This window comes from Plectropomus leopardus, chromosome 17, assembly GCF_026936395.1.
Source record: "Plectropomus leopardus strain MGB_pleo_1.0 chromosome 17, ASM2693639v1, whole genome shotgun sequence".
NCBI classification, from domain to species: domain Eukaryota; kingdom Metazoa; phylum Chordata; class Actinopteri; order Perciformes; family Serranidae; genus Plectropomus; species Plectropomus leopardus.
In genome coordinates this window covers 5,726,095-5,740,108 of record NC_142192.1, presented here as the reverse complement: position 1 = coordinate 5,740,108, position 14,014 = coordinate 5,726,095, and the positions used below count along the sequence as shown (strand labels likewise).

Here is a 14,014-nt window from a genome sequence, read left to right as displayed (position 1 = left end):
TCCAGCAACTATCACTCCAGTGTTCTAATGGTACAATGTGTTTGCTCATTGCGTCAGAAGGCTAATAGATGATTAGAAAACCCTTCTGCAATCATCTTAGCACAGCTGAAAACAGTTTAGCTGGTTAGAGAAGCTATAAAACTGACCTTCCTTTGAGCAGGTTGAGTATCTGGAGCATCACATTTGTGGGGTCGATTAAACGCTCAAAATGGCCAGAAAAAGAGAACTTTCATGTGAAACTTGACAGTCTATTCTTGTTCTTAGAAATGAAGGCTATTCCATGCGAGAAATTGCCAAGAAACTGAAGATTTCCTACAATGGTGTGTACTACTCCCTTCAGAGAACATCACAAACAGGCTCTAACCAGGGTAGAAAGAGAAGTGGGAGGCCCCGCTGCACAACTGAGCAAGAAGATAAGTACATTAGAGTCTCTAGTTTGAGAAATAGACGCCTCACAGGTCCTCAACTAGCAGCTTCATTAAATAGTACCCGCAAAACGCCAGTGTCAACATCTACAGTGAAGAGGCGACTCCGGGATGCTGGCCTTCAGGGCAGAGTGGCAAAGAAAAAGCCATATCTGAGACTGGCCAATAAAAGAAAAAGATTAATATGGGCAAAAGAACACAGACATTGGACAGAGGAAGATTGGAAAAAAATGTTATGGACGGACGAATCGAAGTTTGAGGTGTTTGGATCACACAGAAGAACATTTGTGAGACGCAGAACAACTGAAAAGATGCTGGAAGAGTGCCTGACGCCATCTGTCAAGCATGGTGGGGGTAACGTGATGGTCTGGGGTTACTTTGGTGCTGGTAAGGTGGGAGATTTGTTCAGGGTAAAAGGGATTTTGAATAAGGAAGGCTATCACTCCATTTTGCAACGCCATGCCATACCCTATGGACAGTGCTTGATTGGAGCCAATTTCATCAAATTGTGCAAGAACTATTTAGAGAAGAAACAGGCAGCTGGTATTCTATCTGTAATGGAGAGGCCAGTGCAGTCACCTGATCTAAACCCCATTGAGCTGTTGTGGGAGCAGCTTGACTGTATGGTACGCAAGAAGTGCCCATCCAGCCAATCCAACTTGTGGGAGGGGCTTCTAGAAGCGTAGGGTGAAATTTCTCCAGATTACCTCAACAAATTAACAGCTAGAATGCCAAAGGTCTGCAATGCTGTAATTGCTGCAAATGGAGGATTATTTGACGAAAACAAAGTTTGAAGGAAAAAATTATTATTTCAAATACAAATCATTATTTCTAACCTTGTCAATGTCTTGACTATATTTTCTATTCATTTTACAACTCATGGTGGTAAATAAAAGTGACTTTTCATGGAAAACACAAAATTGTCCAGGTGACCCCAAACTTTTGAACGGTAGTGTATATATATATATATATATACACTGATGGTGTTTGAGTCAGGGCAGTATTTTATACAGTGTATCCTTTCATTGACTAGTTTCCATGCAGATGGAGCTGTCCACGCTGCTGACAGGCCTGGGTTAAAAGACCAGTAGAATTGTATCTATTGTTGCAATAACATTTTACAACAATTATAAAATATTTTACACTAGAACAGACTGCAAACTTGAACATCAGTATGTAAATAAAGCTGTCGCTGCAATTAAACAATCAAGACACTAAAGTCATGCATAGGCACTGAAAGGAGATCATCTGATAAAACAAACTCAGCAGCCAAGTTACAGTTTCTCAGGATGTAAAATAACTGTGCCCTTCCCACTCTTTCAACAAGTAACAGGACACACACGCACACGACACACACTTGGCACACACAGAGGAGACATTGTAAACTGTCCACACACTGCACACTGGTGGATAGTGACGGTTGCCTGTCACTCTGCATCCCTCAATGTATTTATTTCATTTGTTGTATTTACTTTATTGAATTAGGACGGTGCACATTTATCAACCAACGAAATGTTTGATTTCATCCATAGTCCTAAGGCAGGTACCATAAAAAAACATTTACGCAGACATCTCATAGGACCGTCCTGCCTATGAGATGTTGTCCATCTAAAAGACACTGCTATTTGACCAAAATGTCGTCCTACGCCCTGGTATATTAGTCTCCCCTAGGTAGTGCTCTATGGAAGACTGAAACTGACAAAATCAAAAATAAATAAATAAATGAGTCAATAAATAAATGAAAATGCCAAAAAAATATAATATTAATTTATTTTCCATTTAATTTTCCATTTTATTAATCGATTTATTCATTTTCGCATTTAATTGTAGTAGATTTAACTTCATGTATATGCTGATATTTGTGTCTTTTCATTATTTTGATTTTATCTTACATATATATACTGTATGTTGTATTTTTATGTATCTTGATGTACATATTCACCATTTGTCTTAATTTTATCATAGCTGTTATTGGATGCACTCTATTGTATGTAACCTTGATATTGTATTCTGCCTAACTAGCAGTAGCTAAAATCCCTGTATATGAGGCATCAGTTAGCTTGTTTCTAGCAGGTGGAAGTTGTACTATGTATTCGCTTTGTCCTTATCAATTTTTCATTTTATTATTAATTTATTAATTTTCATGTTTATTTGCTTATCTGTGTATGTATTATTTTCCACTTTGCGTATAAACTGTCCTATTATTTAATTTCTCATTTTATTTTCCATGTTACATATTAATTTATTATTATTTTTTTAATTTATTTATATATTTGTGTAATTATTTATGCATTTATTTATGTATTATTTTCCCTATTTGCCTCCCCCTCCATTTATTTCATCAAATATATTTATCTGTTTTTTTTTCCTTTTCCTCCTCCATTTCCACCTCATTACACAAATAAAGGGGGCTGGCCTATGTGCAAGGGGGTGTCAACTTTTCGCCTATTCAGTCCTCCATAGCGCTCTGTAGCATTTATTCCATTATTGCTGCTTCTGGTCTCATTCAGTGCAGCTCTCTGATGTGAAGAAGAAGAAGGATGCAGTGATCTGTTATTTGTGTTGATGGTGCCCACCAGGCTGGTGTTTTGGCCTGTAGTTTGTAAGTGAGGGGGAGTGATGTCAAAAGGTTGTCGGTGGTTATATGTCTCCCCATTCCCAAAAACAGCTCCATCTGTTTTAGGACCACACTCTCCCTCCGGATTTGTATTGCAAAGGCACATCAGAGCCGTCTGTTCTGGTCAAAGATCCACCAAAATCCAAAATCTAGGTCCCAGGATTCCTTTCTGAACAGGAGCTATCGGGTGCAGCTGTGATGTTCTGGCTGGGAGGTTTTATAGGAAGGTTGGCTTTTTTCTGCTCAGTTGGTCGTGTTGGTCAACGTCTCAGTTGACTTTCTGTGTTTTTTTTTGTTTTGTTTTGAGTGGAAATCTGTGCTGAATATGTGTTGGAAGTGTGATTCTACTTTTGGCCATTTATTTTATTTCCCCTCCTATTCAGTGACTTACTTTTTACTTTAATTTTGGGACCAATTCTTCCATTTGTGTATCATTTAGATCAAATCAGTGGGTGTCTGTGGGGAGTTTAAGTCCCATGCCACCTTTCAGAAACCAAAGGGCCGATTTTGCTTTCATCCTCTTGTACATGTGCAGTAAAACGTGCTTGTTTTTCTTCAATGTGCATGCTTCGCTTACAGGCAGTTATGCCTTCTTTCAGGTACCATGGTGCCACCCACATTCCCAGGATTCTTTTAAAAAATAACACCGCTCCCTTTAAAGACCTTCTTGCCTTGCATTTCCTGCTTATCCGACACCACATGACCAGACTGGAGACACACAGTCGCACCAGACACAGACAATAACACAGAAAGATCATGAAGGACTGTATTACTGTATGCTATGATTCTCAGTTGTCAGAGAAGGGCATAAATGACACTGCAGACTGAAGTCTCTCCTGACAGTGAGAGCAAGATAGTCGAGTCATCAAACAGAATTTTGTTGTATATCTTATCTTATAAATCTGTATGGATCCATGTAACTAAATAATGAAAATAAAATCAAGCATTGGCAGGTAAGCACATGCCAACTACAAAATCCTCCAGGCAAAGATAACCCTCTGAAACCTGAGCAAACTGGCTCCATTTCTTAAAAAAACATGGGAAGAAGACAATAAGCAACTTAACAAGACCTATCAAGAAAAAAGTAAAAAGTCACAAGAAAATAACCTGAAAAAAATAAAACCCCAAAATAAACCCCAACAAAAAACAAAACTGATAATATAGATGTTTTCTCTACTATAATTATAAATATTGTTTTCTAGACATTTTTCCTAGTTTTTGATGCAATTGTCAAGTCTTTTTTATACTATTTCTTTATTTTTTATGCAATTTGCAGGACATTTCTTTGTAGGTTGCTCATGATCATCTTCCCATATTTTAAGAAAAATCAAAGTAATGTTTTTTTTCAGGTTTCTGAGGTTTAAATGCCTGTGAAAGCTGTCTAAATGCAGCACAATAAAACTGATGTTGATCTGGGTGTTAAAGGGATAAACTAGTCAATGTTATGCTAGGTGAATGCTAACAAAATGTTGGCTAATCCTGCATGATTAATCTGCTGGTAAATTAAAATCACTGGTATATCAAAATCTTTAAGAGCAAACGGAGATCTTGTGTTTTGAAAAAACAAACAACAAAAGAGCACTCATTGGTATTAGACTCTGACTTGTTCCATATCTGAATAACTTCCCCTTTGCGTAGATCCTTTGTATGTCATCATAAGCAATGCAACACTTGGGATCCACTTGTTGACATAATATCTCACACTAGAGTCTGTGCTAAGCCTTGGTTAACCAAAACTTACCAGACTACATACAGTACTCAGTGCAAAGTGCATCATGTTTGTACATGCAAATGAAAATTTCCAAAGCGGGATGGAAAAAATTGTCAGAAAAAAAAAAAAAAAAAGTGAAGCAGAAAGAAATGCTTCCAGCAAGCAAACATTCAGATCAGGTTCCCAGTGAAGCGTGATCAAAGGATAATCAACTTACTAATTTAACATGTCTGTTCAGTTATGCCTTGCCTATCACACCCTTTCTCTCCTCCCCAGCCAAAGTGTAAATATGGAACACTTTGTACAGTCTTTCAGGTCATAAAATAATAAAGCAATCACATGGACTCCTTTGAGAGAGTCTCTGCAGATACACACACTGACTATGTATGCATACTCATTCTAAATATGACATGTGTCTGAGTACTTTTACTGATTTCCTTAAATGCTTTTAGAGTGTAATTTACTGTGTTGCTGCGAGCCGTCATGCACAATTCTCATTTAGTTTTCAGAGCAATTTGTTTTAGCCACTGTTTTGAATTTGTTTCACCTCTCAGCATCCACATGCATTTTTCTCCGGGAAATGCATTTCCCTTGTTTCATCCTTATTGTTGAACTGTAATGGATATAGCACATCAGTGAGTAAAGGTTTGGCAGTGGTGACGACACTTTTATACAACAATGTGATTCAATGTGGGATCATAGTGTACATAGACAGCTGTATGTAATAATCTTATTGTTTGGTAATGCTTTAAAAATTGATAAAGGCAGGAAACAGCAGTCAGATAGTTTTAGGTTTTATTGTTATTTAGTTCTTTTTTATCGTGCTCAAACTCCAGTTCTCTGGTAAAAGTTGCTTTAATCAAAAGGATGAGACGGATCTGATAATGTAGGTGAATTGTGAAAATGGTATGTTATGTATGTGTGTGCTTTTTTCTCGGGGGACACATACAGTTGAATAATTTATCATATCTTTTTGAGTAATGCTGGAGAGTGATCTTATAATTGTTTTTTCATGTTTTTAATGTTATTCTGTTGATTGTTGTCCATGTGAACAGACAAATAAAGATACCAGACAAATCACAGTTGCTGCCATCGTGGCATATGATATATATACTGTGATTTGTTTTTCCCAGCCTTTTCAATATGTGCTTTACTGACATTAGACATTTTAGATCGATTTATGATCATTCTTTGGAGCCTACATCTGATCCCTCCATACTATATGGACTGAAAAGGGTCTGTACTATTTGTGCTGATACATCACCTGTCTTCGGGATCACCTGAGATAGCAGCCTATCAATTCTGCAGGCTCTACCTGGGTAACTGTAGGTGCTATTGACGGCCGTTTTCTGGATTTATAAACTCACTTTCTTTCATCTCGGACGCGGCGGGGGAGCCGTGTTCTGGGATTTTATCAGCTGCATAAAAGGCCGTATGGGTCCAGCCGGGAGACGCGGCGGGGGAGCCGTTTTCAGGGATTTATTATCTCTGTTTCCCGGTTCTGGGAGTGCTCGGGGGACACAGCGGGTGCTAATGGCCTGCTGTCTGCAACCCATTACAGGCTGCTGCTGGAGTCGACGCTTTTCTCTCAGGAGCGTCCTGACGCGTCTTCATCATGACGAGCGCAATGCTTGCGTTTCCGGCTCTGTTCTGTCTGCCTACTATCTGCGAGCATGCGGAATCTGGAATAAACTGGGTGAGTGACTGCAGCTTTTCCTTGCACACAGCGCACATGCCCTTCGTAACATAGGGGACCGGTGCGCAGGATCTGGCCTGCTCACAACAAGTGAATTTTAAACATCTTTTGAGCCTCCTTTTGCTAAAGGACTGTGTTGTTCGGCCTGGGAACTCTTGGTTCTATATTTATCAGGAGAACTGATTCTAGGAAAAAAACTAAACATTCCCATTAAAGGCTGCATAAATTCTGAAATCTATCATTACTCTTATGTTATTGATATCTGGGAATGTGCAGCTCAATACCGCAGTGAAGATAGTTTTATGTTGGATATTCGACAGACATTCGCTCCTATGCTACATATAAAAAATTAATAAAAAATATTTGGAGATTTAAAATGTAAAAACAAGTGGTGTATCTCATGCAGCCAGTGGAGTACTATCATTCCACACTGATTTTGAGTCATGTAAATATTAGCATTTTAGCTCAATAGCTCCTAGGTCATGTGACCAATGGACTCAAAATTAGTGTGGGATGATAGTACTCCACTGGCTGCATGAGATATGCCTCTTGTTTTTACATTTTACACCTATTTGTAATTTTTATTAATTTTTCATATGTAAATATTAGCATTTTAGCTCAATAGCTCCCAGGTCATGTGACCAATGGACTCAAAATCAGTGTGTGATGATAGTACTCCACTGGCTGCATGAGATATGCCTCTTGTTTTTACATTTTAAATCTCCAAATAATTTTTATTAATTTTTTATATGTAGCATAGGAGCGAATGTCTTTCTAATATCCAACATAAAACTATCTTCACTGCGATCAGCTCAATCCAGGGCCTGTGACAAGCAGGGATTGTTCACAAACTCCTGCTGACTTCCTGAATAGATCTTGTATTGGTTTTGTCCATATAAATGTGAGAAGCCTTTTACCAAAAAATGATCTGGTAAGAATTTGGGCAAAGTCAACCACTGCTGATATTTTGATGTTATCTGAGACATGGCTGAGTATGTTCATTTGGATGGTTATACCATCTTTTGTGATGATTGCCTTGGTAAAGGAGGAGGAGTTTACATTTACATATAGAACATGGTTCAGGCAATAGTTCTTTTATCTAAGACTGTTTCTTAACAATATGAATTCCTTGTTTTGAATGCAGAATTTATTCAAAGTTGCATGATGACAATTGTTGGATGTTTCAGACCATCTCTACATCTTAAAGAAACCATATCCTTGTTATCTGAATACTCTGCACATCTGTCACAAATTATAGAGTCACCATCAAGGCCCAATCTTAAATATCCCAAAAAATCTACACCCCTTGACCAAATGCTTGTCACAAATATAAAGCCATGGCTGAATTTGCAAATGACATCAGCGATCACTGCGTCATTGCTGCAATGAGAGACACAAAGCTCCCAAAATTACAACCACATATTGTAACGAAGAGAAACTTTAAGCCTATTAGTGAGCAAGAATTTTTACACAATCTTGTGTGACTGGACAAAGATCTGATTCCAGACCCTGTGATAGCATTGTCATATTTTAAGTTATTATTTTTAGATATTGTAAACAAGCATGCCCCCTCAGAAAAAACAAGATTAAAGGATACGACAATCCATGGTTCACCTACCAACTCTGAGCTTATTCATGAGAGAAATCTTGCCTGAGCCACATCATCTGGCTCTTCTCAATGTGGAGGAGCAGCGGCTCCCACTGAGCTCCTCCCGGATGACCGGGCTTCTCACCCTTTCTCTAAGGGAGAGCCCAGCCACCCTACGGAGGAAGCTCATTTCGGCCACTTGTACCCGCGATCTTGTTGTTTCGGTCACTACCCAAAGCTCGTGACCATAGGTGAGGGTAGGAACTGAAGATCGACCGGTAAATCGAGAGCTTTGCCTTTTGGCTCAGCTCCCTCTTCACCACGACAGTCCAGTGCAGAGTCCGCATTACTGCAGACGCTACACCGATCCGCCTATCGATCTCCCGCTCCATCCTTCCCTCACTCATGAACAAGACCGCGAGGTACTTAAACTCCTCCACTTGGGGCAGGATCTCCTCCCCGATCTAGGCAAGAAAAAACAAAAATCAGTCAGATTAGATTCATTTTAGGCACCAGGAACAGATGTATTTCAGGAACAGATGTATTTCCTTAATACATAAGGCTAAATCATATATTTATCTTGATCAATTGATCAATAAATCAGTGTTGGCTGGTCCCAGAAACAGTGCATTTCCACAAACAACAAAGCAACATAATAAAATCACAACAGACAAAACAAGTATACTTTATACCCTAAATAAGCATTTTATTTCTTCAGGTCTGTTATTTAGAAGGAATCACGTCTAGACACGGCTCAGGACTCTTCTTTTTCTAACGCCGAACAAAAGATGTGCTTTGGTTTTATCTTCACTCCTATTGAATTTTATGAAATACTTGTGCTCTAAATCGGATGAATACTAAGAAAACAGCAGGCCCTGATGGTCTAGATTCATACTTTTTAATGATTGCTGCTGATTACATTGCTGAGCCTTTAACTTATATTTTTAACTAGACTATAGAAAATGAAAGAGAAATACCAGAAATTTGGAAGGCAGCACATATTGTCCCGTCACTGAAGGGTGGAGATTCGTCTAATCCTGATAACCATAGGCCCATATCTAAACTCTCAGTTTTAGCAAAGGTCTCGGAAGGGCTTATATGTAAGCCATTAAAAGTGTTTTAGCAAGCCATGGCATTCTTAATCATTTGCAGTCTGGTTTTAGAAAAAAACACAGCACAGTAACTGCAACAATGAAGGTTTTAAATGACATCATAAATGCGACTGACTCAAAAGAATATTGTACTGCTTTATTTTTAGACCTTTCGAAGGCCCTGACACAGTGGACCGCTGTGTTTTGTTGCAGAGGTTGGTTAATTATAGGTCATCCCAAACAGATCTGCGGTTTGAAAGCTACTTGAGTGGTGGAATGCAAAGTGTCCTAGCTGACGGTGTGTCTTCTAGTTTTCTTAATATACAAAATGGTATTCTGCAAGGGTCCATTTTGGATCCAGTTTTATTTACAATCTATATAAATGATTTATGCTGCAATGTTGGCAATGCAAAATTTCATTTTTATGTGGATGATACTATTTTGTAGAGTTCTGCTTCATCTTTAGCAGTGCAGTTAAGGAGCTGCAATCTGTTTTAATGTGGTACAGAGAAATATTCGTGAATTAAGACTTATACTAAACCCTGACAAAACTAAAGTTATGTGCTTTTCAAAATCCGAGCAGACAGCTGACAATGTAGATTGGATTGTTACTTCAAGTAATCAGGTTATTGAACAAGTCCCTTTTTACAAATACCAGTTTTTTTTCTTAGAAGACAATCTGTCTTTTAAGCACCATATTGAGTGTCTTGCAAAAAAGCTCAGAGTAAAGTTGGGTTTTCTTTTTTAGTGCAAGGAAGAAACTGGTTCAAGCGGCAATTTTGTCTGCATTTGACTACAGAGACATTTTATATATGCATGCTAATCCCTGGTTAAATAAAGGTTCAATAAACTATATATAAATATATTTCACACTTTCTTAAAGCTCAGTGGATGCATTTGTTTTAGGGGTCCAAGCTGACTTTTTTTTAAAAAATAATTTTAACACACACTACACTATTGCATTTTTTTTCATGATATGACTATTTAAAAAAAAATTCAACATGCTTTAATGTGGCTTTTCTTTAATATGACATTTTTCTAGACTTGCTACGCTATGACATTTTTCAAAATGCAATACTTTTTTGAATTTTTTGACATGGAATGCTTTTTTTTAGACGTGCTAGACAATGACTTTATTTGACATGCTATTCTCCGATGTATTTTAATTTTTGTCATGTTATACTGTGACTTTTTTTAAAAAGTGACATTTTTGGACATAGTGTACATTAGGGATCGACCGATATGGATTTTTCAGGGCCGATACCGATACCGATTATTAATAACCTAGCGAAACCGATAGCCGATATGTATAACCGATATTTATTTGCAGTAAAAATGAAAATTTTGGTGTCAAAATTTACAGAAACACACCTGGGATTAGAATGAATACATTATACTGTTTGTTTACACTGAAAAAAATGGCCTTAACTTTTTGTAAAATAACATGAACACATAATTAACATAATAACATGAACACATAATCTTAATTGAAATGCCTATTAAAACAAAAAGTGCAGGGGCCTTCTAGTAGCTGGGGTTGGCTGTGTGAAATACTGCCATACTGTACTTTTCACCCGCTTCTTTGATCCATCCATCTGTAATGAGGATTTAGAGAAAGAGAGACAAAAAAAAGAGTGAGAATTAAAAAAGAGAAAATATATATTCATTTATTAGAGCAAAACTGTCTGTTAAACTTCCACTACACTACATAATATTCTTAATGATAGCCTACATTAATAACATTTAATTAATGATGTCTTAAGTGCTGTCCCTCTCAGGTAGGATACATCTGATCCAGCCTGATTAAGACCAAACAATAAAGAGGGTGGCCAGAACCTTGGATCACTATATTCATTTTATAGATATAATAGTTACTTTTCAGATTAAAATTTTACATAAAACAGCATGAGTAAATAAAGACACAACTTTCAGTGCTCACCAGAGTTTTTCACTTATAGTTCCTTATTTATTATTATATTTATTTATTTAGAGAAATGAATTCATATTCAGAATCTCAGAACATTAAATGTACACTATTGTGCTTAGAAGTGTATGTCATATTACATAAGAATAAGGCACTTGGCAATTGTAAATGCAAACAATAAAGGCTACTTTACACACGTGGGTTCTAGATGCGACGGTAAATTTATTGATTGAAAAAACTCGACGTGTGCTCTCTGCTTGACTCATTGAAATGGCCCATCATTTCCCTGGACTTTACGAGTGACCGGCAAAAAGACGAATATTTAACATCTATTCTGTGTGATCATTGTGTAGTGACAGCATGAGCGCTGAGGGAGAGGCGACTATAAACAAACAAGGACACGTTAGCGTGTGGTGTTAAACTTATAGGCTATAATCGCCTCGGGTGTTGTTTATTGACAAACCAGGAGCCGCCCCACGGGCTGAGACTCGTTAGGCGATTAATTATTCCCACAAAGTAATGATAACCGTAAGTGTCTCCTATTATTATTGTGCGTCTGGCCACAGCTCTAAAGCGGCTGGTCGTGTCAATTATAATGTAGCGGTGAGCCATCATTAAATAGCCTACCCCATGTTGAAGTTGTGAAAAGTTTAATCTCAACAGCCAAACTAGCTACAGCCTACCTATGTCATATTTTTATTTAATTAAGCAAGGGACTTCAGGTCATCTTCACTCACATCTTTTTTTTTTTTTTTTTTTTTTTTTTGTCGTGAGTGATGCTAGTCCTATCTTGCAAAGTCGTATGCTTGATGTGACTAGACAAGTAGGTTGGTGAAATGTCGACTCTGGGCCTGCATGTTATCACTAATATTGATCAAGGTTGTGGTATTTTTAAAATCATCCTAAAGGGCTTTGAAACTTCGACTGACACTGCCTTACCTTTTCTGCTGGATCAGCCACTGAAGCAGTCCTCTGTTTCTCCTCTGCGTCTGTGGTACTGCATGTAGAGGCTTCAGTGTTGATTGATTGGCTGTCACTGGCTCATAGCCAATCAGTGAGGGATGTGGGCGGGACATTGTTACACAACTAAGAGAGTGGTGACTTCAGGCAGAGACGGCTGCATCAGAGCCGAAGGAGCGCATTTTAAAATACATTAATTAATTTTATCGGTTATCGGTGAAAAAAACGGCCGATGCCGATGATCGCAAAAATGCCGAATATCGGACGATATTATCGGCCAAGCCGATAATTGGTCGATCCCTAGTGTACATTGACATTTTGTTTTTTGACACTTTTTTTACACATGCTACACTATAACTTTAGTTGACATGCTATAATCTGACTTATTTTCTGGCATGCTATACTTTTTTTCAAACAAGCTATACTCTGACTTTTTTAAGGGTTTTAAATGTAATCTATGACTATTTTTTCAGTTTTTTGGACAACGTATGCTATGACTATTTTTTAGTTTGTTAAAAACAGTTTCCTGTCACTTAATTTCCCTGTTTTGTTGACATACTATACAATGACTATTTTGACATGCTATGCTATGACTTTATCAGTTTATTTTAAACAATATAATGTGACATTTCTTAGTTCTTTTTTTTAAAAGCCATCACAGTCATGAAATACAATACTAGGGACAAGGATCTGTTCCTGAGATTTTTTAAAAATGTTTTTCAATATATCAATATATTTGATATTGGATATACTATACCGTCACTTTAAAATGCTATTTTGGACAACATACTAGACTATGGCATTTTTATACAAATTTGGAAAACTTACTATAATGTGGCTTTTTCTTTTTTTTTTTTCTGATGACATACAATGCCATAATGTTTTTATATTATTTGCTATTTTGGACGACAAACTATACTGTGACATTTGCATGCATTTTGGACGACATATTATACTTTTTTATGCTAAAATGGATGACATACCATACTTTTACTTTTTAATGTTATTTTGGACGACATATTACACAATGTTGTTTTTAAGTTATTTTTTAAAACATGCTACATTTTGACTTTTTATTATATTTCAAGTGACATACCATACTGCTTGCATTTTCATGCTATTTTGAACAATGAACTATACCATGAATTTTTTAAGCTTTTTTTGGACAACAATTTTTCTAACTCTAATTATATAATTGCCGTTTTTATGCGACTTTAGACAACATATTGTACTAAAACTTTTTTAAGCTATTTTAGATGACATACTTTACTAATGTTTTTATGCATAAATATTTTTATGGATGACTTATATACCATGACTTGTATTTGCTATTCTGGACGACATTCTGCACTATGACTTCTTATGCTGTTTTGGATGACATACAATACTATTACTTTTTTGTGGTATTTTGGACGAACTATTATACTATGGCATTTTTATACTATTTTGGGTGACATAACATACAATGTCTTTTTTATACTGTTTTGGACATCAAAAACTTTAATGACTATGACACACTATGACATTTTAAGCTATTTTGGATGGCATACTATACTATGGTGTTTTCATGATATTGCGGACATACTATTTTGTATGATATGTATGATGTATAATATACTATAGTGTTTGTATGCTGTATACTTTAGCATGATTTTTTTATGCTAGTTTGGATCGCATACTATGCTGTGGGGTTTTTTTATGCTATTTTGGTCGATATATAAAATAATGGCATTATGCTGTTTTGGACAACATACTGTACTATGACTTTTAAATGCTATTTTTGGTGTCATACTATACTATGTCCATTTTTATGATTTTTGGACGTCATAACATGCTATTGTGATTTTCATAATTTGTGGACATCATACTATAAAATGTCTATTTTTATGATTTTTGGACGTCATACTATACTGTATTGATTTTTATGATTTTCAACGTCATACTAAACCATGTCGATTTTTAAAAATTTTTTTGGACATTATACTATAATATATTAGTTTTT

General features: G+C 36.6%; 1 protein-coding gene across 1 annotated transcript in view; it reads left to right on the top strand.

Moving 5' to 3' along the window:
- The first annotated feature begins 6,335 nt into the window (after positions 1-6,335).
- LOC121957626 (CMP-N-acetylneuraminate-beta-galactosamide-alpha-2,3-sialyltransferase 1-like) overlaps positions 6,336-14,014 on the top strand; it is a 49,035-nt gene continuing 41,356 nt past the window's right edge. Inside the window, exon 1 of the mRNA XM_088090553.1 lies at positions 6,336-6,449. The gene's annotated coding sequence lies outside the window, so the exon portion shown is untranslated. The remainder of the gene's footprint in view (positions 6,450-14,014) is intronic.